The 17,774-nt window shown below is 40.7% G+C and overlaps 1 protein-coding gene across 2 annotated transcripts in view; it reads right to left on the bottom strand.

The window, feature by feature from the left end:
- Positions 1-227: 227 nt before the first annotated feature.
- Positions 228-17,774, bottom strand: part of LOC128932498 (amyloid-beta A4 precursor protein-binding family A member 2-like) — a 69,596-nt gene continuing 52,049 nt past the window's right edge. For both annotated transcript variants that reach the window (XM_078326831.1, XM_078326832.1), the window contains one exon: positions 228-361. The gene's annotated coding sequence lies outside the window, so the exon portion shown is untranslated. The remainder of the gene's footprint in view (positions 362-17,774) is intronic.

The following is a 17,774-nucleotide window of genomic DNA, read 5'->3' as shown; positions in this document are numbered from 1 at the left end:
TCTACATATTTCATCTTCACAGCAACACTCCAAAGTAAGTACTTTTTTCCCAATATAAAAACAAAAAAGAAAAAAATGAAGATAAAGTCAAAATACCTGTTTTACTTATGAAATCACCGATGTACAGAGAGGTCAAACCAGCTTCCCAATGTCACACAGCTAAGAAATTAGGCAAATGGGCTCCAGCGCCCATACTTTCAAAACCACTAATTCACATAGGTTCAGATGCAGCATAGAGGAGATAAGCCTGCCTCACAGAAGTCTTCAGAGAAGAGGTGATGTTTCAATAGTGTCTTGAAGAAAGATGAGCCGTTCATCAAGAAACCAGGAACAGAAGAGTGCATCCAGTCTCTCTCAGCAACTGTGAAGTTTAGAAAAGTCCGGAAAAGATATGAACCTTATGAATGGTTCGTGACTGACCTAACATTAACCATCTCAGTAACTGCAGTAATTCCAGTAAGCAACTTCAGTGGCTCTGCCCAAGATTAATACAGAAACCTAAGCCTAACAGCATTTCATTGCAAAAAAAATTGGTCCAAAAAGGTCCATGAGATCATACTAAAGGAAGAACTACTCTTGAAGGCACTCTTCCTCTTCTCCTGGACGTGAAAGAAGAAGCAAACAGCCCATGATATTGTGTGGCTGTGTCTCCACCCAAATCTCATCTTGAATTTTAGCTCCCATAACTCCCACCTGTCATGGGGGGAACCCAGTGGGGAGGTAATTTAATCTTGGGGGGTAGGTCTTTCCCATGCTGTTCTCATGACAGTGAATAAATCTCACAAAATCTGATGGTTTTATAAAGGGGTGTTCCCCTGTACAAGCTGTTAACTGCTGCCATGTAAAACGTGCCATTGCCTCTCCTTTGCCTTCTGCCATGATTGTGAGGCCTCCCCAGCCACGTGGAACTGTGAGCCCATTAAACCTCTTTCCTTTATATATTACCCAGTCTCGGGTATGTCTTTATTAGCAGTGTGAGAACAGACTAAGGTACTCAGCTTGCTACTCACAGCCATTTTATGAGCAGGAGGAGGACCAGCATTTACATGAAGGCTACCATCTTAGCCTAGGTTCCTGCACTTATACCAGCGTCTCACTGTCCATCTGCTCCTCATACCAATTCTCTATCATACAGACTCTTAGTAATTGTAGTAATACTGCATGCCAAGGGTTAGCAACACCCTACTTCCCACCAACAATGAGGTTCTTACTGCTATCTGGCCAGTGAGTAATCAAGTCACAGACTCCATCCTGAGGGACTGCTTTCAGGGAACTTTCTGGTTCCAACTGTCACACCCTAGATTTTCCCCTGAAAACAGAGCCTGGGGAAAGAACAGGCCTGTGAGTAGTTTATTTGAGAAAATTTTAGGGTACGAGAGCGGAAGACTCCAAATAGTGAGGGGAGAAAGGAAAGTAAATTCAATGGTGCATTATCAAATTAGTCACGACTTTTGGCAATAAATATTGATCCTACTAAGAAATTCTAAAACAACTATATAGAATACAACTCAGAAATGTCACCCAAGGGTTAAAAGCCTGAAACAATTATCAGCTCATTCTCATCTCCCATTGGTCAACAGTTGCCCATGGTGTGTTAACGTCTTCCTATTTGTAGATTTGCTAGTGCACAGGGATCCACCTAGTCCCTCAGTTGGCTCCTTTAAGACACATCTTCTAGGAGAAGAGCCCTGGAGCAGAAAGTAAAAACTATGCTGTGCAGCTGAGGCAAGGTGCTAATGCACCTGGGAGAGCTGATTCCTGCACCAATTGCTAGATCAAAAGTGGACTGGCCGGGTGCAGTGGCTCACACCTGTAATCCCAGAACTTTAGGAGGCCGAGACGGGCAGATCATCTGAAGTTGGGAGTTTCAGACCAGCCTGACCAACATGGATAAACCCTGTCTCTACTAAAAATACAAAAGTAGCCGGGTGTGGTGGCATAAGCCTATAATCCCAGCTACGAGGGAGGCTGAGGCACGAAAATCACCTGAACCTGGGAGGTAGAGGTTGAGGTGAACAGAGGTCATACCATTGCACTCCAGCCTGAGCTACAAGAGCGAAACTCTGACTCAAAAAAAAAAAAAAAAAAAGGAAAAAGAAATAAATAAAGGTGGACTGAGGAGGGGCTATGAGGCAGGACACAGAAGGTGTCCATATAGTAGTACCAGATGTCAAAGAAAGAAAAAGCACCTACAAGCTCAAGGTCACCATTCAGTTTCTAGAATCTGGCTACCTCTGTACTTCCAGTAATGTGAGCAGTAATTCCTTATTGTTTAAGCCACCTCTTTCTTTTTGATTCTCCCTTTAATAAAAGGAGACTGCAAAAAAGGATTTATGAATTATAGCATGGCAAGTAAAGGCAGAAAGGCAGTCAGGGATATAGCATTTGTTTTCCTTGTTCGTTTTGAAGCCTTAATAGTAATAACATACATGCTCAGAAATGGCTTTTTATTTATGTAAAATAAAGCATGCTTTTTTGTAACCTGAAGCCAAAAATCATGCCAATTCTTACAGCAGTCATTTCATACAGAAGAAATAACCTGTAAAATCAAACACGAAATTCATTAATCAACTCAGCCTTTCATTCAACAAATTTGAGGTGCCTCTCATGTACCAGGCAGTGTTGTTTTCACTGGAGTTACAGCAGGGAACCAGACAAAACTGCCTACCATCAGGAAGCTTCCAGTTTAGTGGGGAGAAACAGAGAGTAAGCAAATAAAAACCCAGGGCAGGGAGAAAGCTAACGCTGACTTTATATTTTGATGGATCATTTTGGCTTCTGTATCGGAATAGACTAAGCGGCAGGGGTGGATGTGAGGAAACTAATTGACAGACTAACGTAGCAGTTCAGGCTAGAAATGATGGTGGCCTGGACCAAGTGGCAAGAATGAAGGTGGGCCGGGCACAGTGGCTCACGCCTATAATCATGACATTTTGAGAACTTGAGGAGGGCGGATCACTTGAGGTCAGGAGTTCAAGACCAGCCTGGCCAAGGTGGTAAAACCTCATCTCTACTAAAAGTACAAAAATTAGCCAGGCATGGTGGTGGGCATCTGTAATCCCAGCTACTCAGGAGGCTGAGGTAGGAGAATCACTTGAACCTGGGAGGCAGAGGTTGCAGTGAGCTGAGATCGTGTCACTGTACTCTAGCCTGGGTGACCAAGCAAGACTTGGTATCAAAAAAAAATAGGGAAGGTGGTAAGAGATGTTCCTCCCTGTCTTCTTTATTATGCATATCAGTAAAATTTTGAGGAGGAAAATGTCTGAGAGAGAAAAGGGGAATCCAGAAGGAAACGGGGAAGAGAATGAAATAGAAATGGTCCTCAACCAGGTAGAAATTGAAAGAAATATGAGTTATGAATTGAATCCACTTTAACGTTAATCAATCATGAAGTAAAGATTGGGATTACTTTTAATTACCTTCAGTTGTGTTTCTGGGGCATGTTTCTTGAAATATACCACCATGCAAATATGGGACCATGTGCGACCCAATATATGTAAGTTACACGGGTTTACACTGCATAAAATTCATAATGTTTAACACATTTGAAAGTGATTTTAAAATATTTTTGTTCATTGATGTTTTTTAGTATTTCCCTCTGACATATATTAAGCACCAAATCCTGTAAAGAAAATGAAATAGATGGTAGTTTAGGTATGAATTGAATAAGGATCGTGATCAGAGTCTCAGCAGACAGAATGTAGTTTAGAAATTAACTAAGTTTGGACTTCTCACATTCATCATTTCCTAATTCATAGTTTTTAATTTGTACAGTCCATTGCACAAGCCCATTTTCTTTTCCTGAAAGAAGATGCTTGGTTTTTAAGAAGCCCTGTGGTTTAATAAGAAAAAGTGTGTGAAGTGAAGTGTAAACAACATGTGATTCTGAAGGCAAGTTTTGTGACTGGGTTTGCCTCCTTTCCAGGCTCAGTGGAATGATACAGAAGCAAAACTGGATGATCAGCTGGGCAGGGAGCACCAGATGACCTCCTTGTTCAAAAATACTGGAGACAACAAATTCTGCCTTTAAAATGCAGGTGCACTCAGAGTGTGAAGTCCATCACACCTCTGCATGAACATAGTAGTGCCTCAGTTATCAAAGACAGTGGGCTATGGGAGTACCAAGAAACAATAGTAGGGAAAGTCCTAAAGACCTAGAACCAGGGAACCTAGGTTCTGGCCATATCTATGCTATTAACTACATGGCTGTAAGAAAGTCACATTACTTCAACCAATGATATTGAGAAAACTGAATGTCTGCATGGAAAAGAATGAAATTTAACCCTTACCTTACTATATACAAAAAGGAACTCAAAATGGATCAAAGATCTAAACATAAGAGCTAAAACTATAAAACTCTTGAAGGAAAACATGGAATAAACTTCATGATATTAAATTTCACAATAACTCCTTGTATCTAACACCAAAAGCACAGGCAACAAAAGAAAATAAAGACAAACTGCTCTACGTCAAAATTAAAAGCTTCTGTGAATCAAAGTACACAATCAACAAAGTGAAAGGGCATCTCACTAAATAGAAGAAAATATTTTCACACTAATTTCAGGAAGGGTTAATATAATAACTATATAAAGAACACCTATAACAACAACAACAAAAAAAAAAACAGGCAAAAATTTAAATAGATGTTTTTCCAAAGAAGATATACAAATGCCAATAAGCACATGAAAAGATGCTCAACACCACTAAAGATTAGAGAAATGAAAATTAAAACCACAATGAGATAGCACCTCACATCCATTAGGATAGCTGTTTATTTAAAAAATAAAAAGCACAAATATGCACTAAAAATAACAAGTGCTGGCAAGGATTTGGAGAAATTGGAGCTTTTACAAACAGCTGGAAAAAAATTCTGTATACTGTTGTTTGGTAAAATGGTGCAGCCACTGTGGAAAATGGTGTGGTGAATCCTCAAAAAATTATAATTAGAATTATCATATGTTCCATTATCTATATGATACACTTATAAGTATGTAAAAAAATTGGAAGAAGAGACTTCAGATATTTTTAGATTCACGTTTATAGCAGCATTATTCCCAAGAGCAAATAGGTAGAAGTTTCCAAGTGTTCATCAACAGATAAAGGGATAAACAAAATGTGGTATACACATACGGTGGAATATTACTCAACTTTAGAGGAAAAGAAAATTCTCACACAGGCTACAACATGGAAGAAGACTGAAGACATTAGGCAAAGTGAAATGTCAGTCACAAAAGGGCAATGCTATATGATTCCACCGATACAAGGTACCTAGTGTAGTTGAATTCATAGAGACAGGAAGGAGAACGGGGGTAGCCAGGGGCTAGTGGGAGGGAGGTAATATGTTATTGTTTAATGAGTACAGAGTTTCAGTTTTGCAAGATCAAAAGAACTCTGGAAATAGATGGTGGTGATCGCACAACAATGTGAGTGTGCCACTGAACTGTGTACTTGAGGATAATTAGTACAGTAAATTTTATGTCATACGTAGTTTATAATTTTAAAAAAATTTTTTTTTTTTTTGAGACGGAGTTTCGCTCTTGTTACCCTGGCTGGAGTGCAATGGCGCGATCCCGGCTCACCGCAACCTCCGCCCCCTGGGTTCAGGCAATTCTCCTGCCTCAGCCTCCGGAGTAGCTGGGATTACAGGCACGCGCCACTGTGCCCAGCTAATTTTTTGTAATTTTTAGTAGAGACGGGGTTTCACCATGTTGACCAGGATGGTCTCGATCTGTTGACCTCGTGATCCACCTAGCTCGGCCTCCCAAAATGCTGGGATTACAGGCTTGAGCCACCGCGCCCGGCCAAAATTTTTTAATATAATCAATAGAAAATGCATCTCAGCTCTGAGTCTCTTTCTTCAAACTGTTATTTATTTTTTTTTTTTTTTGGTATGCTTGTACTTTTTGTTGAAAGCTGAACATTATGCACCGGTAGAAAGGAACTCGGTAAACAGACCTTTAGTGATGTGCTGGTAAGGTGTGGGGGAGGAGAAGCATTCTACAGTCCAATGATTAGGGCTTTTGGTGAGCCTGTGTCCCTTGACTATGCACTTTACAGGTGTCTTTCAGTCCTCCCACCCTACCCCACTTTAGGTAGGACAGGATGGCTAGATAGGGGACTGGAATTATCAGTTCATGAATTTAAAACAACTATAATTAATATGATAAGGGTCCTAATGCAAAAAAGTAAACATGCAAGAACAGATGGGCAAAATAAGTACAGAGATAAAAATTCTAAGGTCAAAAAGAAATGCAATATATATATTAAAAAAAAAAACAGTGTAAGAGAAATGAAGAATGCGTTTGGATGGGCTTATTAGTAGATTAGACATGGCTGGGGAAATTATCTCCAAGCTTGAGGATATGTCAATAGAAACATCCAAAACTAAAAAGCAAAGAGAAAAAATACTGGAAAATAGAACAGAATATCCAAGAACTGTAGGACAGATACAAGGGGTAACATAAATATTGTGAATATCAGGAAGAGAAGAAAGAGGGAACAAAAAACTGAAGAAATATTTAAAGCAATAATAACAGAATTTCCCCAAAAATAAATGTCAGACACCAAATCGCAGATCCACAAGGCTTAGAGAACCCCAGGCAGAATAAATACAAATAAAAATTACACTGAAGCATATTATTTTCAAACTACAGAAAATCAAAAATAAAGAAAAAATTCTGGAAAAAAAATAGAGGACAAAAATACCTTACCTGTAGAGGAGCAAAGATAAGAATTACATCTGACTTCTCAGAAACAATGTAAGCAAAAGGAGAATGGAGCAAAATATTTAAAGTGTTTAGAGAATAAAACACCCCAACTAGAATTCTTTATCCTGTGAAAGTATACTTCAAAAGTGGAGAAATAATGTCTCACACAAATAAACACTGAGGGAATTTACTGCCAGTAGACCTTTCTTTCAAGAAATGTTTAAAAAAATCTTCTTCAGAGAGAAGAAAATCGATAACGACCAGAAACTCAAATCCACATAAAGGAAGAACATTTGAAAAGGAAGAAGTGAAAGTAAATAAAAATTTTTATGTTTCTTATTCCTGACTGGTATAACAGAGAATGGTTTGTTCAAAATAACAATGGCAATAATATATTTGATTATGTATGTTCATGTGTATGTAAATGTATACAGATAGTCTCACTTCTGATGGTTCAACTTAGGACTTTTTGATTTTACAACGGCATAAAAGCAATGCACATTCAGTAGAAACTCTACCTCTAGTACCCATGTAATCATTGTTTTTCACTTTCAGTAGTTTTTAACAAATTATACGAGCTATTCAACACTTTATTATAAAATAGATTCTCTGTTAGATGATTTTGCCTATATGTAAGCTAATGTAAGTGTTCTGAGCACATAGGGCAGGCTAAGCTATGATGTTTGGTAGGCTAGGTGTATTAAATGCATGTTTGACTTGTGATACCTTCAATTTATTACACTGTAACCCCAGCGTAAGTTGAGGAGCATCCGTATGCACTTACATGTGCTTATGTATATGTGAAAAGAATAGCAGCAATGATACAAGGGATGAGAAGGAGGAATTAGGTTATTTTATTATTATAGGGTACTTGTACTACTTGTGAGTGGTATGCTATTATTTGAAGAGGGATTGAATTAGTTGTAAATGTATATTGCAAATTCTATCTAGGACAACCACTAAAAAAGTTTTTAAGTTATAACTGATATGCTAAAAAAGGAAGACAAAATTGAGAAGATTTATATAATGGTCAATTAAAACCACAAATGGCATAGAAAGAGTGGAAGGCAAAAATGAAGTAAAGAAAAAGGCAACAATAGAAAACAGTAACATGTATGACAGATATCAACACAACTATATTGAGAATCACTTTAGACCTTAATGGCCTAAACACACAACTTAGAAGACAAATTGTCGGAGTGGACCAAAAAACAAGTCCCAACTGTATACTGCCCAAAAGAAACTCACTTTAAACATAAACATATATATTAAAAGTAAAGGGATGAGGCCAGGCATGGTGACTAATGTCTGTAATCCCAGCAGTTTGGGAGGCCACGGTGGGCGGATCACCTGAGGTAAGGAGTTCAAGACCATCCTGGCCAACATGGTGAAACCCCATCTCTCCTAAAGATACAAAAATTAGCTGGGCACAGTGGCACATGCCTGTAATCCCAGCTATTTGAGAGGCTGAGGCAGGAGCATCGCTTGAACCCAGGAGGCAGAGGTTGCAGTGAGCCAAGATTGTGCCATTGCACTCCAGGCTGGAAGCCAAGAGTGAGATTCTGTCTCAAAAAGGGATGAATAGGCAAAACAGAGAGTTTTAGGGTAACAAAACTATTCTGTGTGATATTATAGTGGTAGACACATGTCATTATCCATTTTCAAAACCCTTAGAAAAAACAACAGCAAAAGTGAACACTAATGTAAAACATGGAGTTGGTGGATAATGATGTATCAAGGTGGTGTTAAATAAAATTTCATTTTTTGGTTTTCAGTTTTTTTTTTTGAGATGGAGTCTTGCTCTGTCGCCCAGGCTAGAGTGTGATGGTGTGATCTTGGGCTCACTGCAACTCCTCTACCTCCCAGGTTCAAGCGATTGTCCTGCCTCAGCCTCCCAAGTAGCTAGGACTACAGGTGTTTGCCACCATGCCTGGCTAATTTTTATATTTTTAGTAGAGACAGGTTTCACCATATTAGCCAGGCTGGTCTTGAACTCCAGACCTTGGGCAATACACCCACCTCGGCCTCCCAAAGTGCTGGGATTATAGGCATGAGCCACCACGCCCGGCCAGCTGTGTCAAATGAAATTTCTGTGAAGTCACTGATGGAAATCCTGCACAGGCCCCAGCAGAACAACTGCAAAGCGAGTCACGCATGCTAAGTTTCCATATTACCAAACTAAAACATAAGCTGTTTACCTGTAAGGTCTGACCTTCTGAGAAATCAAGAGAGAGCTGATAGCCAAATTCCCCAACAGGCAAGTTGGAGCCAGCATAAATGAGCTTCCTCGGCTTTAACTCATACAAGGAAAGTAGCCTGAAGTAACCCTGATGTTCACCAACCTGCTTTTTGCACTGTGCTATTTTCTTGTTCCTGCTCAAGCTACCTTATAAAAATCATGCTATGTCCAGCCTAGTGCCTTTCTGTTTCATAAATGAGATGCTGCCCAATTCATGAATCACAAATAAAAGTTAATTCGATCATTAACTCAATTTGTTGAATTTTGTGTTTTAACAGTAACTTCATTGACTGTAACAAATGTACCACGCTGGTATGGAATATTGATAGTGGAGGAGGCTGTGCATGGGTAGTGGGAGGGGGAATGTAGGAAAATTTTCACTCATTTTTTCTTTGAACCTAAAACTATTCTTTAAAATAATGTCTATTTAGGCCAGGCACAGTGGCTCACATCTGTAATCTCAGTGTTTTGGAAGGCTGAGGTGGGAAGACTGCAGATAGTGCAAGACCATCCTGGGCAGCACAGCAAGACCTCATCTCTGCGAAAAAAAAATAAAAATTAACTGGTCGTGATGACACACATATGAAGTCCCAGCTACTCAAGAGGCTAAGGTGGGAGGATCAGGTGAGCCCAGGAGTTCGAGGCTGCAGTGACCCAAAATTGTACCACTGCACTCCAGCCTGGGTAACAGAGCAAGACCCTGTCTCAAAAAATAAATATAAAAACAGAAATAAAACAAAAATAAGAATGTCTATTTAAATGGGAAAATTTTAATCTTTCTACACTCTTCAAATTTTTTAGAATGACTACGTATTCCTTCTAAGTAAGCAGAGACAAAATACATTAAAATTCTTTCATTTCCCCCTCCCTACCACCAGAGAGGGAGATGAATCAAAGTGATCTATTGGGCTACTTCACTTCAAGCATTAGACTTCCAAGTGTTGAGTTGTTAGACGACTAAGACACTCTCTTTCTCTGGAACCGATTGAATTTGTTCCACAGTAAATATATAGAGAAGGGATTGTGACCCTGTTTGATCAACATCTTCCTCAGATATCTGCTTCTAGTCCTCCCACCACTGTAACCCAAAGGATAATAAGTGACTTTATGGCACTGCTATGCATAATTTACAGCATATTGATTAGGAAGGGACTGATGCTTTCTAAATGTTTGCAGCAGAGTTACTAACAAGGCATGAATATTTCATGGTTTTTCTGCTCATGTGTGAGGACGACTCAGACTGGACTTCCTGTTTGAGGGAGAAGAGAGAGGACAAAGGCTCCCAGAAACTGCAGAGTCTCCTCTGAAATGCTGAGCTCCAAGCAGGATCTCATTTCATACACACAAGTCCTTGTAGACTGTGAGCCATGGGTTAGATATCAAGATGTGTATTTAGCAGGAAGCATGTTTCCATGGCAATTTTGTGTTCCTCTGTTTGCCTGTCTTCCTCCAACCAGTGTGTTAAGTCACTTCACAGCCTCTGCAGGCCTTGCCCATCTGCAAAGCAGGTGGGGCCTCAGCTGCTTCAACAGCTGCCAATAATACTAAAAAATTAAGCCAAAACCCAGATAATCATGTTCACGGTAGTTATCTTGTGATTGCCTGCCATATTAAATTCAAAGACATTCACAGACTTAGAACAATGAAGGTCATTGTTGCATTATTAGACACAGTAAAACAATGGAAACCATTTTAATGTTCAACAAGGGTGGATTTTTAAAGTAAATCATGGTACCTTTCAGAGGATGGGAAATCACTCTGGGAGACTACTTCATCATGAAGGTAAAGTACATGATAGATTATAAAGTAGGAAAACAGGGTCTCCAAATAGGCCATACAGTATGATCCTGATTTGGGATGTCTAAAAGGTGAGATGTGTGCTCCAGAGAGCTGATTTCACACAGTTCTACCGAAGTACCAAAGCTGGCCCTTTCCCTGTGACCTCACCACTGCCGACCCAGGTAGCATACGGGCTCCCAAGCATACTTGACCTTTCAAGAGAGGCACTGGCCACACACAGTAATTTGCAGCAGCATCTCAGGGAACAGATGGCCAATACTTGTGTCCATTGGTCCATGTGCCAGAGACCCACTGGCTGGTCTCCATGGGCACTCCTAGCACAGTGGCAGGGAGAAAACTGCAGGCTTAGTTCCCCAGCACTGGTAATAAAGATGCTTACCCACACTGGGCAAGCAGACAACGGGGCCAGTGGCAGCTCCCTGGGGGCTCTCATTGCCGGCAACAGATGGTGTTCATGCAGGCAGAAGCAGCACTGGTCCCCTCAGGTGGGTCTACATAGCTCCCCTCAGAACCCCCAATTTCTCTCTCCAGGCAAGTGTTCTGTACCTTCCACTCCCTCTGCATGTCTTTCCCCATAAGGAGATTCCTCATCTCCCCTAAGAGAGAGGAGCCTGGCTCCTTCCTTCTTGTTTGGTTTGGTTAGGTTTGGTTTTTTGGTTTTGGTTTTGTTTGTTTGTTTTGAGATGGAGTCTTGCTCTGTTCCTAAGGCTAGAGTGCAGTGGTGTAATCTCAGCTCAAACCTCTACCTCCGAGGTTCAAGCGATTCTCCCACCTCAGCTTCCCGAGTAGCTTGGACTACAGGTGCATGACACCATGCTCAGCTAAGTTTTTTAGAATTTTAATAGAGATGGGGTTGCACCATGCTGGCCATGCTGGTCTCAAACTCCTGACCTCAAGTGATCCACCCACCTTGGCCTCCCAAAGTGCTGGGATTATAGGCGTGAGTCATCACGCCTGGCCTTCTATTCTTGTTTACCTCATTCAGTTTTATGCACCGAATTCTTTGAGGCATGGACTTTCAGAATATTCACATCCCAGAGCTTGACTTTCAATGCTTTTAATTCTGATATAAGCATCAAAATGCAATGTTGAATCTTTAAGAAGTGATGGGGTGGGCGTATGGGTAGGATGGTTAGAAATGCCACAGGATAGAGCACAAGGGAATGAGGTGGGAAGAGGACCAGGATGGGATCTAAAGTTGGATCCTGCCACATAAATGTTTGTATAGAATAAGTTTTGAAGAGACATACACCCTTAATAATCATTACAATTTTTTTCAGATAGAGGGATGAGGGATGACTTTTATCTTCTGCTATATTTTTTTGAATTTTCTGCAATGAATATATATTACAATAGAAACACATTTTATGCCAGGATTCGTTTCCAATAGCAGTTTATAATGTGAAAAATTATGTATAATCAGTGTTGAATTCATTTAATTGTCTACCAGATACAGTACTCAGCCACATATCTAATCAATGCAACCAGCAATTCCTGTGGCACTGGAACAGATAGCTGTTTCTGTAGCTAGCCTCTAGTTAAGGCAGTCAGCTTGCATTTAAAGTTCATGCTGCCTGAAAAATAAGCATCCTTTTTTTTTAAGATGGTGTCTCACTCTGTTGCTCAGGCTGGAGCGCAGTGGTGCAATCTTGGGTCACTGCGACCTCTTCCTCCCAGATTCAAGCAATTCTCCTGCCTCAGCCTCCTGAGTAGCTGGGATTACAGGCACATACCACCACACCCAGCTAATGTTTGTATTTTTAGTAGATATGGGGTTTCACCATGTTGGTCAGGCTGGTCTCAAACTCCTGACCTCATGATCTGTCTGCCTCAGCCTCCCAAAGTGCTGGGATTACAGGCGTGAGCAACTGTGCCCAGCCAAAAATAAGTATCTTTACACACTAGAATCACATACATTTACCTGAATTTGCTTACGTTGAGTATATTTATAATGCAATTGCACTGTACTCATAAAATCAGAAAAAAAGCTATATTAAAAATATATTACTCAAAAAAAACTATTGAAGGAAATAACTTCAATATCCAACAACAATTCCGCCAAGATGGCCAAATAGGAACAGCTCCAGAGCACAGCTTCAGAGGGAGACATAGAAGGTGAGTGATCTCTGCACCTCAGTGAGAGAGACATAGAAGGTGATGATCTCTGCATCTCCAACTGAGGCACCTGGTTCATTTCAATGGGACTGGTTGGACAGTGGGTGTAGACCAAGGAAGGCAAACTGTGGCAGGGAGGGGCACTGCCTCACCCAGGAAGTGCAACTGACCAGAAGATCAGGGACTTCCCCCAACCTCCGGCACTCCGGTTCAGATACTGCACTTCTCCCATGCCCTCTGCAACCCACAGACCAGGAGATCCCTGCCAGGCAGAAAAGCACTATGAATTACAAACACAGATCTGAGCAGCAGCTCTGGCAGATGCTGCAGGTTGTCAGCACAGATCTGGGCAAATGTTTTGACTAGCACCAAGAGCACCTGCAGGATGGAGCTACTGGCTCCCCAGAAAGAGGGGGAGCTGAAGGCAGGGAGACAGGTGATATGGCTGGACAGGACCCATTCCCAAAAAGACCAGCAAACTGAAACCCTCTCACTTCAGAGTTCCGCAGCCAGCATATCAGTTTGAGCTCCAATCAGGAAGATCTAGCTTGGTTGGGAGAAGGACCATTGCTGAGGCGGGTCTAAACCTACTTGTGTAAACAAAAGCCAAAGGAAGCTTACACAGCAGCTGGACTGAGTCTGTGACAGTCCAGCAGTGCCTCTGCAGGCAGACAAGGGACACAATGCCTCTTCAAACAGCTCCCTGACCCCTGTATAACCAAAAAACACCTCATACAGGAGAACTCTGGCTGTCACCTGACAGGTACTCTTCTGGGACGAAGCTATCAGAGGAAAGATCAGGCAGCAATACTTGCTGATCTGCAGCCCCCATGGGTGATTCCCAGGCAAGCAAGGTCTAGAGTGGACCTCCACCAGTCCTAAAGCAAAGAGACCTGACTGTTAGAAGGAAACTAAAAAACAAAAAGAAATACCTTAAACATCAACAGAAAGGACATCCATTCAGAGACCCCATCCGAAATCACCAACTTCAAAGATCAAAGGTAGATAAATCCACAAAGATGGGAAGAAACCAGCACAAAAATGATGAAATCATCAAAGAGCAGAACACCTCTCCTCCTCCAAGAGATCACAACTCCCCACCAACAAGGGAGCAAAACAGGATGGAGAATGAGCATGACAAATTGACAGAAGTAGGCTTCAGAAGGTGGGTAATAATAAACTTCTCTGAACTAAAGGAACATGTTCTAACCCAATGCAAAGAACCTAAAAACCTTGATAGAAGGTCAGACGAAATGCTAACTAGAATAATCAGCTTAGAGAATAACATAAACAACTTAATGGAGCCGAAAAACACAGTACAGGAACTTCATGAAGCATACACAAGTTTCAATAGCCGAATGATCAAGCAGAAGAAAGGATATCGGAGATTGAAGATCAACTCAATGAAATAAAATGAGAAGGCAAGATTAGAAAAAAACAAAAAGAAATAAACAAAGCCTCCAAGAAATATGGGATTATGTGAAAAGACCTAATCTACACTTGATCAGTGTACCTGAATGTGACGGGGAGAATGAATCCAAGCTGGAAAACACTCTTCAGGATATTATCCAGAAGAACTTTCCCAACCTAGCAAGGCAGGCCAACATTCAAATCCAGGAAATACAGAGTATGCCACAAAGATTCTCCTCAAGAAGAGCAACCCCAAGGCACGTAATCGAGAGATTCACCAGGGCTGAAATAAAGGGAAAAATGCTAAGGGCAGCCAGTGAGAAAGGTCAGGTCACCCACAGAGGGAAGCCCATCAGACTCACAGTGGAACTCTTGGCAGAAACCCTAGAAGCCAGAAGAGAGTGGGGGCCAATATTCAACATCCTTAAAGAAAATAATTTTCAACCCAGAATTTCATATCCAGACAAACTAAGCTTCTTAAGTGAAGGAGAAATAAAATCCTTTATGAACAAGCAATTACTGAAACATTTCATCACCACCAGACCTGCCCTACAAGAGCTCCTGAAAGAAGCACTAAACATAGAAAGGAACAACCAGTACCAGCCACTGTAAAAATGTACCAAACAGTAAAGACCATTGACACTATGAAGAAACTGTGTCAACTAACAGGCAAAACAACCAGCCAGTAACAAAATGGCAGGATCAAATTCACACACAACAACATTAACCTTAAATGTACATGGGCTAAATGCCCCAATCAAAAGACACAGACTGGTAAACTGGATAAAAAGTCAAGACCCATCAGTGTGCTGTATTCAGGAGAACCATCTCATGTGCAAAGACACACATAGACTCAAAATAAAGGGATGGAAGAAGATTTACCAAGAAACTGGAGAGCAAAAAAAGCAGGGGTTGCCATCCTAGTTTCTGGTTAAATGGACTTTAAACCAACAAAGATCAAAAGAGACAAAGAAGGGCATTACATAATGGTAAAAGGATCAATGCAACAAGAAGAGCTAACGATCCTAAATATATATGCACCCAATACAGGAGCACCTAGGTACATAAAGCAAGTTCTTAGCAACCTACAAAGAAAAACAGACTCCCACACAGTAATAGTGGCAGACTTTAACACTCCACTGTCAATATTAGACAGATCAACAAGACAGAAAATCAACAAGGATATCCAGGACTTGAACTCATATCTGGACCAAGCAGACCTAACAGACATCTACAGAACTCTCCACCCCAAATCCACAGAATATACATTCTTCTCAGACCACATCGCACTTACTCTAAAATTGGATTCGAGAAATGCAAATCAAAACCACATTGAGATACCATCTCATGCCAGTTAGAATGGTGATCATTAAAAAATCTGGAGACAACAGATCCTGGAGAGGATGTGGAGAAATAGGAACACTTTTACACTGTTGGTTGGACTGTAAATTAGTTCAACCATTGTGGAAGACAGTGTGGCCATTCCTCAAGAATCCAGAAATAGAAATTCCATTTGACCCAGCAATCCCATTACTGGGTATACACCCAAAGGATTATAAATCATTCTATTATAAAGACACATGCACACATATGTTCACTGCGGCACTGTTTACAAGAGCAAAGACCTGGAACCAACCCAAGTGCCCATCAATGATAGGCTGAACAAAGAAAATGTGGCACATATACACCATGGAATACTATGAAGCCATAAAAAAAGATGAGCTCATGTCCTTTGTAGGGACATGGATGAAGCTGGAAACCATTATTCTCAGCAAACTGACACAAGAACAGAAAATCAAACACCACATGTTCTCACTCTTAGGCGGGTGTTAAACAATGAGAACACATGGGCACAGAGAGGGGAATATCACACACTGGGGTCTGGTGGGGAGTGGGGGGCTAGGGGATGGACAGCGGGAGGTGGGGAGGTTGTGGAGGGATAACAAAAAAAAATTTACAGCCTGGCTGAGCATGGTGGCTCATGCCTGTAATCCCAGCACCTTGGGAGGCTGAGGTGGGCAGATCACTTAAGGTCAGGCATTCAAGACCAACCTGGCCAACATGGTGAAACTGTCTCTGCTACAAAATACAAAAATGAGCCAGGCATGGTGGCAGGTGCCACTCAGGAGGCTGAGGCAGGAGAATCACTGGAACCCTGGAGGCTGAGGTTGCAGTGAACCGAGATCATGCCACTGTACTCTAGCCTGGGTCAGAGACTGTGACTCCATCTCAGAAAAATAAAATAAAATATTTATAGCCTTACATTTATAACTGTGAGTCATTCTGAGGTAACTTTTATATAAGGCATGAGGTTTAGATTGAGTTGCAATCTTTTTAGCATATGGATGTTCAAATTGCCTTTGTAACTTATTAAAAATCATTTGGCCATAAAAAAATAAGTTGCAACATTAATTAGGTATCAAATAGCACCTTATTATTTCCTTTTCCATTTTTGTAATTCCTATTAGAGTGAACATTTTAAATAATCTTTACTGTTCCTTGTGTCTGAACTGCCTTATAGTATCTTTGGCTTATTTATCAATGAATATCTCAGGGTATTTTTAAAATATCTGTATAAAAAAATCTGTATATGACAAAGATTTAAAAAAAAATCCAACTACAAAAAGGCCCTCAGTCTTTCACAGTGGCTCATGCTTATAATCCTGCACTTTGGGAGGCCAAGGCAGGAGGATCACTTGAATCCAGGACTTCAAGCCTGCAGTGAGCCATGATCATGATCATGACACTACACTCCAGTTTGGATGACAGAGCAAGACGTGTCTCAAAACAAAACAAACAAACACACACACACACACACACACACACACACACACAACAAAAACCCTAATTACTTAAGAAGTTATATAATCCTTTTAATTCTCAAAAAATAATGCCCTGCTATTTAGCAACTATGACACTTATTAAACATAAATCAAATAATATTATTCTCCTGATCTGCAGGGCATAACTGGACAGAGTAAATGCTTAATGAATATTACTCACACTTAGTCTGGATATACAGGGACTTACTGGAATTAGCCAGTAAGCCCCTGTATATCTAGCTTGGCTAGAATGAAACTGGTCAGATAACCATGTAGAGCATATGTAAATATGATCAGATCACAGAATTTCAGAGATGGACAAGACAAGACAGAGAGGATCTGAGCCAAGCCCTTGTTTAATAGATGCAGACTCAGAGGGTTTGAGAAGCAATGCACTCAGGCTAACAAGTTCACAGAGTTGCCTAGGAAAGTGGAAACTGGAACTCTGCTGAGTGTCCTTCCTGAGTGCATCCTGAAGCTCCCTTTTTTCAGAAAAGAGAAAACAGAAACAGAGAAAGTGGGTGATTTGAAAATATGTGGTGGGGAAACATCCTTAGACATACAGCATAAAAGCAAACTGGTATACAGGGGAACTCACCAAGCATCGATTGAATAACCTTCAGGATTATGCAATCCTTTTTTTCAAATTTGAATTTTTAAATGAGACATAATACATGCACA

This window comes from Callithrix jacchus, chromosome 6, assembly GCF_049354715.1.
Source record: "Callithrix jacchus isolate 240 chromosome 6, calJac240_pri, whole genome shotgun sequence".
NCBI lineage: Eukaryota > Metazoa > Chordata > Mammalia > Primates > Cebidae > Callithrix > Callithrix jacchus.
This window is presented reverse-complemented; position numbering and strand designations above follow the sequence as displayed.